Genomic DNA, 15,022 nt, shown 5'->3' with positions numbered 1-15,022 from the left:
ATAAGGTTTGGGTTCTTCCACAGTTTTATATCCCTTAGAATTACCATCCTCTAGTTAGAAGGCGAATAGTCGACTTCTGATTATTGGGAGAATTTTAGGAAAGTGTGGTTCATCTGTGAAGTAGACTGCATATGGGACGCAAGTGCGAGCTATTCTTCGATACTGCTCGAGCGTCTGGAATCCACACCAGTTCAGATTAAAGGAAGCCATCGAAGCAATTCAGGGGTGGGCTGCTTGCCCTGCTACCAGTAGGTCTGAACAACACGCAAGTATTACAGAGATGCATTGGGAACCCAAATGAGAATTCCTGGAGGGAAGACAACGTTATTTTTGAGGAAACCGACTGCAGAATGTTTCTATTGCCGCCAACATACATTTCGCCTCGGCCTTGAAGATACGATATATTAGGGTCCATACGGAGGTAGATAGATCATCTTTTGTCCCTCACTCTATTTGTAAGTGGGACAGGAGAGGAAATGATTAGTGGTAGTACACGGCATTCTCTGCTGCGCACTGTACGGAGGCATGAGAAGTACGTATGTGTATGTAGATGTAGAAAGTTACTATTCTGAACATCATACCATTCGCCGCGCGAAGTGGCCGCGCGGTTTGAGTCGCCATGACACGGACTGTGCGACCCCTCCCGCCAGAGGTTCGAGTCCTCCCTCGGGCATGGGTGTGTGTGTTGTTCTTAGCATAAGTTAGTTTAAGTAGTAAGACTAGGGACCGATGACCTCAACAGTCTGGTCCCTTAGGAATTCACGCACATTTCAACACGATACCATTCGTCTGATCTGGAAAAAATTTTCACTCTCCCTACTTCCAACGCTCCACTCTTGTCACTAAAATTTGCTTCAGAAGCTTCTATATGTTCTTCCTTATAATGCCATTATATCTGCAATGTTTGGAGAGAATGGCATCAGTAATTTTGCAACTGTCACTACTGTTACCTATCACTACTCTGTTTAGAGATTTATGATCTCTCCGTTGCTATGGTCTATTTAAAGCAACAGTTAATTCTTTAAAATTTCCATTATCTCTTCTTCAGTTGCATTCTTCACGGTTGCCTGTGCAACTTCATCAGTAGAAGATCTCATCAATTCATTAATTATAAAATCCAAACCTGGTTTTGGCAAGTTCGTAATTCGTAATTCCGTAACATTGCTCCTGTGGCACTGCTCTTGCAAGTGCAGCGCAAGCAGTACACTGGCCTGACACTTATGTCAAGCACATACTTTCCACTATTACCACTACGAGGAATACTATTAGAATGAAAAAAGTAAAATATTAGAATTAAAAAATATTTTCCTTTTCTTCTGTAAGATATTCTCTATCGTTCTGCATGTCATTTAGTGAACAAAATACAATTGCATATAGTATCGGTCCAGATTTGTGATCTGATTCAGGACTTTCTAAGGAATAGAACTCGGTACTTTATTCTCGATTGATGTAAAGGTAATTTCTGGAGTACCCCAAGGGAGGCTTATAGCGCCTGTGTACATAAATGATCTAGTGGACAATGTTGGTAGCTCTATGAGCCTTTTTGCAGATGATTCTGTTCTCCGTGGGAAGACTGAAACGCCAGAAGACTACAGAGAAATGTAGGAAGTTCTGCAGAGGATCAGTGATTGGTATGGTGATTGTCCGTTGATCCTGAATGTGAAAGAAAGTAATGCATTATGCACATATATAGGCGAAGAGGTCAGTTACTTAGAAATTAATTCGCTGACTGCGTTTTTCTTGACATCAGACATTTGGTATCACAACAACGACATATGAAAATTTGTGCCCGACTTCGACACCAACCCGGATTTTCCCCTTATTGCGAGCAATCGCAATCCCAGTCCACCACAAATTTTCATATGTAATTATGGGGCAGTAGATCTATAATTAATACAGCTGATGTCAAGGAATTCGCAATCAGCGAATTATTTTCTTAAGTATTTCGTACAACAATGACTGTTCTTTCATACATGCATGTAAGTAAAAAGATCCATTACTTTTCGTTTACACAATAAGTGAAAAATCAATGTAAACGGTAACAGCCGCAAAAATGTCCAAAATAACAAGGAGGAACCATTTCGAGCAACCTAAAAGGGAATGACCTCATAAAACAACAGCAGTGAAAACAGATGCTAGGTTGAGATTTATTGGGAAATCTTAAAGAAATGTAATTCATCCACGAAAGAAGTGGCTTATAAAAACCTTGTTCGGTCGATTTTTGAGTTCTGTTCATCAGCTTGGGATCCCTACCAAGTAAGGTTAACGGACGAGAGAGAGAATATTCAATAAAGAGCGGCACGTTTCGCTGCTGAGACGTTTCAGAAGTGATTGTCAATAATTCACACGTGGAAAGTACGGTCCAAAAGTAATTAAAAAGCTCCAATAAATGTCGGTCCACAAATCAGCTGTTGTCGAGATACAACACATTTTCTGTTCTGGTTCATCAGTGTCTAGAACACATGGTATCTCTAAACGTCAAAGTAGGTGTTCCAAGTGTTGTCCAAGCGTCTGAGTCCAACACTGAATTCGTCGAAATGAGCTGCGAATCCTCTCAGGCAGCCCTGGGGAATTCTACAAATGCTGGAAGGCTGCTTTAATCCGCAAGCGTAATTCCTCAATGGAGTTGACCTCGGTAGCGTTGACCAGGTTTTTTACATGACCCCACACACAGAAATCCATGAGGTTTAAATCTGGATACCTTGGAGACCCTCCTCTACCTATCCATTGTTTATCATATGTCCGAATTAGAAGCTGATGCATTCGTAAATGAAAATGTGTGGGAGCACTATCATGCATGAAACACATGTTCGGGCATTGTTTCACTGGGACATCATCGTGTCTGTCTCGAAGTAGAGTCCACAGAAATCGCATGTACTGTTGTCCACTTGGTCTCTGTGGTAGGACGTGTGGTCCAGTTATGAGGTCTCTGGGCAGTACTGCCCAGACCTCGAATGAATAACGCTGCTGATACATGTGCTGCATTAAGATTGACATTGGCCCAAAAGGGATAGTTATGGTAGTTAAAAATACTAGCCCAGGTAAAACCAGTGACATCTGTGAACAGAACACTGCTTACAAACAGGGGATTCAGGGTACACTGTTGTTGCACCCATTGGCAGAAATTCTCTCAAGGAAGAAAGTCTGCATTGTTGAGGGCTTGCACTCGCTGGGGATGATATGGCTAGAGTGCTGCCACACACTGCTACGACCCAGGACACGATCTTGGGTGGCAGTCCTTCTTGCTGAAGTTCTCAAACGTTGGTGTACAATGCGTAACACCCTTTCCTCAACATCGGTGTGCGAAACTCCCAGTTTCTCTAAGGCAGTGATATAACCAGCTAAATGTACGCCTGTTGGCCAGCATGTGGAGAGTAAAAGCTTCTTCATACAATTTTACAGACTCAAAGGCACTGCCGTTCGCTTTGCCATAAATGAAGTGCATGTCAGCGTACTCTTCATTGGTGTAACCTCTGTTCATGGTGCCTTCTCGTTCATAGCTGATTGTGAGACCGGTATAGCACAATGATGTTCTCACCTGTGTCATATGAAGATCAGATTTTTGTCTTGTATTGTATGCATGTATATCTTCATTTTTAATAAGATATCTGGGTGTCTATCAATATATTGCTTATTGAAAACTGATGTTTTGTAGATAAGAATGCAAAGAAGAGGAAGAACTGACAGTTTTTTTGAATATGGGTCTCCATGATTTCCTATTGTTTATCCCTTCAATAATTCGTAATATTCTCTTTTGCATCCTGGAAAGTTTAATATTTGTTGTTGCATTGCCCCAGAATATTATGCCTTATTTAATTACAGACTGCACATAAGAGTAGTATACATTTAACAGGCTGGCTTTGCTGCAACAAGTTTTTAAGATTCTTATCATGTAACAGGTTTTGCTTAGTTTTCTTTGCAAATATTCAGTATTTACCTCCAATTTTGTGTTCTGGAGCCAGAGTCCCAGAAATTTTGTGCGGTCAACACTTTCAGGAACTCTGTCCCTTAGTTCTATTTATATGTTTGGGTGGTGCCTTCCTTTTAGATTATAGAAGTTATCTATTACTGTCTTTTCTTTGTTCATAATTAGCTTGTTATAGCTGAACCACTGTTCTACACTGTTCATTGTTTTGATAGTGGAATCTTTTAGTTTATCTTCTGTTTTTCCACTAATAAGGAAGCTTGTATCATCTGCAAATTGGAGGGTAGTTTGGCAATACTTGTTGTACATAAGATCATTGACATAGAGGAGTAACAGAATGGGTCCTAATACTGATCCTTGAGGGACGCCGTATTTCACATTTTCACATCCTGAATAGTACTAGCTGATTTTGTTATGGTCAGTATATTGCACTTCAACCAACTGTTTGTGACCAAGTAGGTATGTCCTGAACCACTCATTTGATATACCTCTAATTCCTAATTGCTCAAGCTTCTGCAGTAGGGCATTATGGTCATTGACATCGAAAGCTTTGAATAAGTCAAGACATATGCCGGTCACAAACTCACTCACATCCTGTTTAGCATAGATTTCATCAAGAAATTTAAATATTGCACTCTCAGTTGAATAGCCTTTCCTGAAACCATGCTGTGAGGGAGAGAGAATTTTATGTTTATTTAGGAAATCAGACAATCTCTTATATAAAAAAAAAGTTTCTAAAGTTTTTGAAAACACAGGCAGTAGGGCTATTGGTCTATAATCCGAAACACCTTCTGGATTTCCTTTTCTGAGCAGTGGTTTCAGTTTTGCTGTTTTTAAGCATGAAAGGAAGGTTCCTGATGCCAGTGAGCTGTTGCACAAGTGTGTCAAGGGTTCTCTAAGGCAAACAGCATTTTTTAATAATCGCATCTGGTATTCCATCAATTCCACATGAGTAACCTGTTTTCGAGGTTTTTATAACTGATAATATTTCTTCAGTATTTATGGGTGAAAGGAACAATGATGTATATGCATTTCTCATGCTATTGGATGATGGAGGTGATATTTTGTTGTGTTCTACCAGTCCACTAACCAACTGTTCACTTATGTTTGCAAAATATTTCTTGAAGATCTCTGCAATTTTTGATGGGCAATAAATCATTTCTCCTTCATAACATAAGTTTATAGTTTTATATTGTTTGGTTTCACTTGTTGTTTGATTTTTTTATAGCTTCCCATGTAGCTTTAGGTTTTTTTTTTTTTGAATTTTCAATGTATTTGTCATTTGCCATTGTTTTAGCTTTCCTCTACGACATTTTTCAAGAGCCTTCATGAGGCATGTTCTGTGTCTTTGCTATATTGTGTAATCTTCTCTTCTCTGCAAAAGAGATTCTAATACCTGTTGTAATCCATTTGTTCTTTTTGAAGTTAAGTTGACATTTTCGTTTTATTAATGGAAATGCAGCTTTAATGTACAACATGGAGATTTCCATGAATTTTTCAAATTGTTTGTTGGTATTTTCACAAGTATACACTTCAAAAAAATGGTTCAAATGGCTCTGAGCACTATGGGTCTTAACTTCTGAGTTCACCAGTCCCCTAGAACTTAGGACTACTTAAACCTAACTAACCTAAGGACATCACACACATCCATGCCGAGGCAGGATTCAAACCTGCGACCGTAGTGGTCGCGCAGTTCCAGACTGTAGCGCCTAGAACTGCTCTACCACTCCGGCCAGCTATACACTTCATACCAGGTTTCTTCATTTCTTCACTTAGTCTCTGTATTAAAACGTTTGTTTGTTACTGAATTTTCTTTTTTCTTTTACAAGTTCCTCTTCCTAATTTGTTTCACTTGGGTATGTAAAGCAATAAACTGTGCGTAGTGATCACTGAAGCCAGTAATAAGACTTCTGGCACAAAATTTGTCTTTTTCATTTGTGTTCATTAATATCTGATCAATTGTTGAGCTTGTTGGTGGTGTAACTCTTGTAGGAGAATCTATGTTGGCTTTTATGTTATATGTTTCCAATTGGACCATTACGTTTTGCTGGTCTTCTGAGATTTCTTGAAAATCAATATTAAAATCTCCACATAATATATATTGTTGAAGCTTTTTATAGTATTTAAAGCTGCTTCTAGTCGATGACAGAAATCATTTAAGTTCCCATCAGGGCTCCTATATACACAGATGATTATTAATTTTAATGCAGAGAGTTCAACTGTGGATACTTCAAAAACTTTCTCTTCAGCTAACAGTTCAATGGGTCTTATGTTACAATAATTAATACCAGTTTTAACAAATATACATGACCCTCCATGACAGGATGTAATTCTAGAGAATGAGGATGAAAGATTGAAGTCTGCAGGTTTCGCGAATGACATTGCATTTTTAGGCAGCCAGTGTTCAGTTATACACATTACAGAAGCATTTTTTAACTCATCTGTAAATAAAATTTCTAGTTCAGTTAATTTGTTTAGCAATGATTGGTTATTTCGATGAATCAGCATAAAATTAAAAGATTTGTTAGACTTTGGCATATTGTTAGACTTTTGCACATTTAATTGGTCACTTATCTTTATCTTGTCAATAAAAAAATCATTCAGATGTACTGGAAGTACTGTTTTTCTTTCCCCTGTTGCACTTATTCTTCTATTATCATCTGCTGGAGAATTTTCTTCTGTGTCTGGCTCCCCAGTTAGTTGTTCAGCTGCTCCAGTTGTTGATTCTGCTGCTGATGTTACTGTTGATGATTTTGCTGCTGGTGTTAGAGCTGTGTCTGCAATTGGTCGAGCTGTTACTGCATTCATTGTTGCTGTTGTTATTGAATACTGGAGGCACCTTGTTTCTTCTTTTGTTGTTGTTGTTGATGTCGGTGAGAAGGTCTTACAAGGTAACCTCCCCATCGCACCCCCCTCAGATTTAGTTATAAGTTGGCACAGGGATAGGCCTTGAAAAACTGAACACAGATCAATCAAGAAAACAGGAAGAAGTTGTGTGGAACTATGAAAAAAATAAGCAAAATATACAAACTGAGTAGTCCATGCGCAACGTAAGCAACATCAAGGCGAGTCTAAGGTAATGAGTGCCGTGGTCCCGTGGTTAGCGTGAGCAGCTGTGGAACGAGAGGTCCTTGGTTCAAGCCTTCTCTCGAGTGAAAAATTTAATTTTTTATTTTCAGACAATTATCAAAGTTCAGACACTCACACATAATCAACTTCACTCTCCAAAATTCCAGGACATGTTCAGATTTGCTTGGACATATGCAGGATTTGACGGTCTACACACGGAAACATTTGAAAACGTAAAAAACATATGTTTTGACGGAGCACAGGGAAAACTGTGTGACTGTGAAACTGTTGCATTCATTTGTTGCAGTTTATGTGACAAACTCTTATGTTTTCATCACTTTTTTGGGAGTGATTATCACATCCACAAGAAAACCTAAATCGGGCAAGGTAGAAGAATCTTTTTACCCATTCGCCAAGTGTGCAATTGAGGTGGGTCGACAACATATTCCTGTCATGTGACGCACATGCCGTCACCAGTGTCGTATAGAATATATCAGACGTGCTTTCCTGTGGAGGAATCGGTTGACCTATGACCTTGCGATCAAATGTTTTCGGTTCCCATTGGAGAGGCACGTCCTTTCGTCTACTAATCGCACGGTTTTGCGGTGCGGTCGCAAAACACAGGCACTAAACTTATTACAGTGAACAGAGACGTCAATGAATGAACGGACAGATCGTAACTTTGCGAAAATAGAGAAAGTAAAATTTTCACTCGAGGGAAGACTTGAACCAAGGACCTTTCGTTCCGCAGCTGCCCACTCTATCCACGGGACCACGGCGCTCGTCAGCTGGCAGGGTCCTTGATGTTGCATATCTTGAACATAGACTACTCAGTTTGTATATTTTGCTTACTTTTTCATAGTTCCACACAACTTCTTCCTGTTTTCTCGATTGATCTGTGTTCAGTTTTTCAAGGCCTATCCACTATGTCAATTTATAACTAAATCTGAGGGGGGTGCGATGGGGAGGTTCCCTTGTTAGTGGCGTTGTTTCCTGCGAATATGGGGTGGGTGGGGGGGTGGGGGGGGGGGGAGAGGCCAATCCAGGATGATATTGCTTTTGAGTGTTTGATGCCTCTTGTTGATAATTTCTTTAATTTTTTCGACAAGCAGGTTTTTCCCCGTGTTGTTATCGTGCAGCCCAATATTGTTAACATTTATGAGTTCTACATTTCTGAAATATTTGCAAAGTAATGAAATTTGTTGGCTGGCACTGGTTATTTCTTTAGTTACGCATGACCAAAACTGTAAGTCATGCCGATGTGGGATGTTCACCGCTAAAACATTTGTGTGTGTCAGCTGTCCTAAGCACCTTTTTAGTTCTTCTTTTGCTTTGTGGGTTTCGTTTTTCTACACGTCATTTGACCCACCAAATAGCTCAACAGAGTCTTCAGAGGATAAGTCAGCAACGTCTGTGGATCGTACATGCTTGCAAACTTCCGACACAGAAGCACCAACCTTTATGTAAGCGATTATTTGTACACTGGACTGACCGTACACTGGACTGACCGTTCAGAATGCGAGCAAATCCACGACCATGACTGCCTGCCATCATCTTCTTCGTTGAGGTTTCTCTGCATGTTTAGAAGGGCCACCAGCGTTATAGCCAAAACATTTAGTATCAGAGCTGGACAAACACTTGATATTTAAATCACTCAAGTTTTCGGGTCTTTCAGACTCTTATTCTTTCATAACAGTAATTGAGCTTTTAGGCATTCTTTCGGATGTGTCATTCCGCGTATTTGCTCACTCATGGTTCTGCGTAACACATGCACGCACATACACACACAAACTCTCTCTCTCTCACACACACACACAAACACACATACACAGGAATGAAAGTTCGTCACTATGTGTTTAGCATCAGATCACGTTGGAGTTCCCAGTGAAGTGAGAATGTGTGGGTGTCACGGTTTACATGTCAGTCGTGCAGTGGGCCAGCTTTATTAAGGCATCGACACACTATGCACAAGCAAGAGCCTACAGTGATGGATTGGTGACCGTCACTGACAAAGTACATGTTTATCATAAATACACTCTAAGGCAAAAAAAAAGAAGCACTATGAAGGAATTATCCAAATCAAATGGGACAGAAATTGGTAGATGTGATGTACATGCACAGACAAACAAATGATTTCAGTTTCAGAAAAATTGGATGATTTCTACAAGAATAAGAACTTCACAAATTGAGCAAATTGTTAATGTGTTGGTCCATTTCTGGCCCTCGTACAAACAGCTATTCGGTTTTGCATTTATAGAGTTGTTGGATTTCATCCTGTGAATATTGTGCCAAATTATGTTCAATTGGCGCGTTAGATCGTCAAAACCCAAGTTAGTTGGAGGGCTCTGCCCACAATGCTCTGAATATTCTTAAATGGGGAGAGATCTAGCGTCCTATCTGGCAAAGATAGGGTTTGGCACGTATGAAGACAAACACTCGCCATTTATGGGTAGGCATTATCTTGCTCAGGCCCAGGATGGCTTGCCATGAAGGGCTACTAAATGGCGCGCAGAATATCGTATGAAACGAAATAGCACCCCAAGAGGCCATCACTCTTGATTGTCAGACCATATGGCAGCCAACAGTCAGGTTGGTATCCCACCACTGTCCAGGGCGTTACCAGACACGCCTTTGTCCTGAAATCTCATTGACTGGAGTAGAATTGTCTTCGGTTATGCGTCCTACTTCGAACTGAGTCCCAGTGACAAGCGAAGACGTATCTGGAGACACCCAGACAGTGGTGCAATACAAACCTGGCTGTCGCCCACCACATAGCCTAATTGCTGGGAGTGTGGGTCTGGGGTGCCATATTTTTTCATAGCAGGACCCCTTTGGTTGTCACCCATGGTACACTTACAGCACATCAGTATGTCGACAATATTCTATGCTTTGTTTTGTTGCCCTTCATGGCGAGCCATCCTGGGCTTATATTTCAGAAAGATGCTAAATCTGTGGGCCAGTGAACGCCAGGTGCCACACGGTCTGTGCTGGCATTAATGGTATTCTGCCATCAACACATTTCTGTGGCACAGCTGCCACACCTCTGTATGAGTCCTAATTTCTTATATCTTCATGGTCCTTTGCAAAAAGTATGTTGATGGCAGTATAACTGCTCTGCATTTATCTTCATATGTCAGTTACTTAAATTTTTTATATAGTGTTTCACGAGAAGAATGTCGTTTTCCCTCCACAGACGCACATTTAACTTTATGAAACACCTCCATAATACCCCAAGTCACATTAGAACTGTTGCATGATCCGGGGTAATACTCATGTGTTGATCGAAATTACTGGCAGCACATCTCTGAATCGCTTTGATGTCTTTCTTTAATCCAACCTGGTAGGGATCCAAAACGCTCAAGCAACACTCAAAAGTTGGTCGTACGACTGTTCTGTACATGGTCTTCTTTACAGATGAACTACACTTCCCTTAAATTCTCCCAAGAAACCAAAGTCGACCATTTGCCTTACCTATTACCATCGTTACATGTTTGCTCCATTGCATACCACTTCGCAGCATTTAATCGGTGTGACTGTCTCTAGCAGAGCTCTACTAATGGTTTATTTTATCATTATGGGATTGTTTTACCTACTCATTTACATTAACTTACACTTTTCTATGGGTACAGCAGGCTGTCATTTATCACACCAATTAGAAATTCTGTAGAAGCCATCTCATATCCTCCTACAGTCACTCAACAAGACACCTTCCCATACGCCACAGTGTCATCAGCAAACAGCTGCAGATTACTTGTCGTCCTGTCTTATCAGATCATTTGTGTACATAAAGAATAATAGCGGCCCGTCACACTCCCCTAGGGCACTCTTGACTCTATGATTATCTCTGCTGAGCACTCGCCATTGAGGGCAATGTATTGAGGTCTGTTGATTAAGAAGCCTTCGAGCCTCATAAACATTGAGACACATGAAAACTAGCTTGGTTAAAATGGAGTGCAGTGAAATGTTTGCATGGGACATTTGGCTGAGTGTCCTCCTGTATGGGAGTTCGGCTGCCTGGTGCAAGTCTTTTGGAGTAAAAAATGAGCAAACCGTTCTCTAACAATCTAAAAATCTTACTACTTCCCTGCATTTATATATTGGAAATAGTTATGTGCATAAAAAAAAGTATGCTGAGAAAAGAAATCCTTTTACCTCAAAAGAAAATTACCCATGATTACAACACCAAGTCAGACAGTGATGTAAGTGTTAGTGATTGCAGCAGCACATTATGCCAAAAAGGTGTGCATCATGCAGGAACAAAACTACACTACAGATCGTGCATATTTAGGGTTATACCCCAAATTTAAGTGCGTTTGGTAATAGCTTACTTACATATTAGTTTCCAAAACATATTTAGTGTCCTTTTGTTGCATCTGTATTTAATATATTATCGTTATCACTTAGTAAATCTCTTTAATTAATTTCCAAACTACCATGGATACTAAGTGTGTGAGCTGCAGTAGGAAAGTTAGTTCAGGGGTTTTGTGTAGCTGTTGTGACAGGAGGTTTCATTGGGTAAATTGTAGTGGCGTGGGAATTGGGGAAGCAAATGAGACTTTTTCCATTCTCTTGCAGGGTTTGCCCAAGAGAATAGGATTATGGCTGAACAGGAGGAGAAAATTTAGAGCCCTTCAGGCTGATTTGGACAGAGCGAGGGAGGAAGTGAAGAGGTTAAGGGGGGAGGAGGGCAAACAGCGGTGGGAAGTGTTAGCTGGGAACAGGGGCCACAGAAAGAGGACAGTGTCTGACAGTTTCCCAATTGGCACAACGAATAGATTGGCCTTGCTACCACAGTTAAGTAAGGAAGAGGCTCCAGTAGAAGTAGATGTAGTTAAGATGCAACAGAATTGCACTAGGAAACCAACTGTTTAAAAAAAAGTAGAAAGTAAGTTCTGGTGCTAGGTAGCAGCCATGGAAGAGGTGTGGACCAGATTTTGCAGGAAAAATTAGATGACAGATACCAGGTCACAAACTTTTTCAAGCCAAGTGCAAGTCTTAGCCAGGTGGTAGAGGATATAGGTTCCTTGTGCAAGGGATTCACAAAGCAGGATCATGTGATGGTAGTGGGTGGAGTGGGAAACAGTATTGATAGGGATCAAGGCTACAGCATTGAGTGTGAGCTGGTGAAAATAGCCTCAGCAACGACCCATACCAATGTTGGGCTGGTGCCTGCTTTCGTGCGGCATGATCAGCTCCAGTTGAACCACTCTGTCAGGAGGGTAAATATGGAGTTGGATCTGTTGCGTAGGGCGGCCAATCTGTCAGACATTGGATTGGTTCCTGTCGAGGCTATTGATAGGGGGGATTTCACAAGGTATGGCCTACATCTCAATAGGAAAGGGAAGGGTAAACTGGCAGGGTCGTTAGCGAAATCTATAAGGGGGGACACTAGTACTCATGGATGTGCCTCTTTTTTAGGCAAATATCAGTGTCCAATGAGAAGTTCAGGCAAGCAGGTGCTAAAGAGGTCCAAAACTCACAAAATTCTCACAACAGGAAAGCAAATCATAATTTTACCATATTTAACCAACATATTGGTGGATTAAAGAAAAAAGTAGATTCTCAGAAAAGTAAAGTAAAAAATAATGTTACCATTTTTCACCAAAATATTCCAGGATTGAAGAATAAAGTAGATGAGCTCCTGGTTTGTTTAGATGACATTGAATCTAATAATGTAATAGATATACTATGCCTGTCTGAGCATCACATTGTGTCTGATGTGGAAAAGGTAAATATCAGCGGTTATAAACTAGCTGCACATGTGAGTAGAGAGAATAAGGTGGGAGGAGGAGTTGCCACATGTGTCAAAAGTTATCACTGTATAGAAAGCTTAGATACAAAAAAGTTTTGTCTAGAGCAACATATAGAAGCAAGTGCCTGTCAACTTAAACTGAAGGAGGGCTCTTTTATAATTGTAACAGTATATAGGTCCCCTTCAGGAAACTTTCATTTATTCCTGGAAAACTTGGATGCCTTGTTGTGCTATCTGTCAGATAGGGGAAAGCAAATTATTATTTGTGGGGACTTCAATGTTGATTCATTGAAAGAGTGTAATAGGAAGAATGACCTGGAAGTCTTGCTCAGTTCTTTCAATTTGACATCTGTCATTAATTTTCCTACTCGGGTAGTAAAGGACAGCAGCACATTGATAGATAACACTTTTATAGACCAAGATAGGTTTAAAAACATAAATTCTTGTCCTGTTGAGAATGGGCTTTCTGATCAAGATGCTCAGCTAGTTACAGTATATGACACAGCTCCATTCACTAATTCAAAACTAGCCTCCAAAGTTGTGTATTCAATTAATGACTCAACAATTAGAAATTTCAGAGAAAATCTTCAGCAGTTAGACTGGGATGAGGTGTACAAGGAACCTGATGCTAATTTAAAATATAACTTATTTCATGATACTTGTAAGAGAATTTGAAAACTGTTTCCCCAAGAAAGTAGTTAAATCTAATTATAAGAAACTATGCAAAAAACCTTGGCTTACTAAAGGAATAAAAATATCTTGTACCACAAAAGGGAACTGTATCTAACAACAAGAAAGAGTAATGATCCAGAAACAGCCAAATATTATGAAAACTACTGTGCTACATTAAGAAAGGTTATTAAAAAGTCCAGAAGCATGTGCATCATGTCTGAGATTAATACCTCTGATAACAAAATCAAAACAATTTGGAATATTATTACAAGGGAGACAGGACAACCAAGAGTACAGGATGACAGCATCACCATCAAAGCGAATGGATACTTGACAAACAACAAGCCAGAATTAGAAAACATTTTGAATAATCATTTTTTAAATGCTGTAGAGAAAATAGGATCTAAATGTTCACCAGAAGAAGCAAGGCAGTTAATGGAAGAGGCCTTACCCACACCATTTGATACAATTGAAATTCCACCCACCTCTCCATCTGAAATTAGGAAGATAATAAACTCTCTCAAGAATAAAAGCTCACATGGGATTGATGGCATTTCCAGCAGGGTAATAAAAGCTTGTTCCCAAGAAATAAGTGGGATTCTTAGCCACATATGTAATAGCTCTCTGAAGCAGGGTATTTTCCCACAGCCACATATGTAATAGCTCTCTGAAGCAGGGTATTTTCCCATTGTTATACCATTGCATAAAAAAGGCGATACGTCTGATGTCAACAACTACCGCCCAATCTCTCTTCTGACTGCCTTATCCAAAATTCTTGAAAAAGTAATGTATTGTGGAGTAGCTTCACAGCTTTGTAAAAATAAAGTTTTAACAAAATGTCAGTTTGGTTTCCAGAAGGGTTTTTCAACGGAAAATGCTATATATACTTTCACTAATGAAATATTAAATGCTCTGAGTAACCAGAAGTCACCCGTTTGGATTTTTTGTGATCTATCAAAAGCTTTTGATTGTGTAAATCATGAAATACTTCTAGATAAGCTCACGTACTGTGGTATGAATGGGACAGTGCTCAAATGGTTTAAATCATACCTAACTGGAAGAGTGCAGAAATTTGAAATAAACAGTTCACATAATATGCAAAAAACTGGTGATTTCTCAAACTGGGGAACAATCAAGAATGGGATGCCGCAAGGTTCGGTCTTGGGTCCTCTGCTGTTCCATATATATATTAATGACTTGCCATTCTATATTCACGAAATTGCAAAGCTGGTATTTTTTGACGATGATACAAGTATAGCTATCACACACAACAGACAAGAATTAACTGGTGAAATTGTAAACGGTGTTTTTCAGAAAATCATTAAGTGGTTCTCTTCAAATGGGTTCTCATTAAACTTTGACAAAACACTGTATATACAATTCCACACAGTAAATGGAATCACCCCATTAATAAATATAAACTTCGATCAGAAATCTGTAGCTAAGGTAGAATATTCAAAATTTCTACGTGTATGCATTGATGAGGGGTTGAACTGGAAAAAACACACTGAGGATCTGCTGAAACGTTTGAGTTCAGCTACTTATGCTATTAGGGTCATTGCAAATTTTGGCAATATACGTCTGAGTACATTAGCTTACCACGC

This window comes from Schistocerca nitens, chromosome 8, assembly GCF_023898315.1.
Source record: "Schistocerca nitens isolate TAMUIC-IGC-003100 chromosome 8, iqSchNite1.1, whole genome shotgun sequence".
Classification (NCBI taxonomy): domain Eukaryota; kingdom Metazoa; phylum Arthropoda; class Insecta; order Orthoptera; family Acrididae; genus Schistocerca; species Schistocerca nitens.
Note: the sequence above shows the minus strand (reverse complement) of the source record.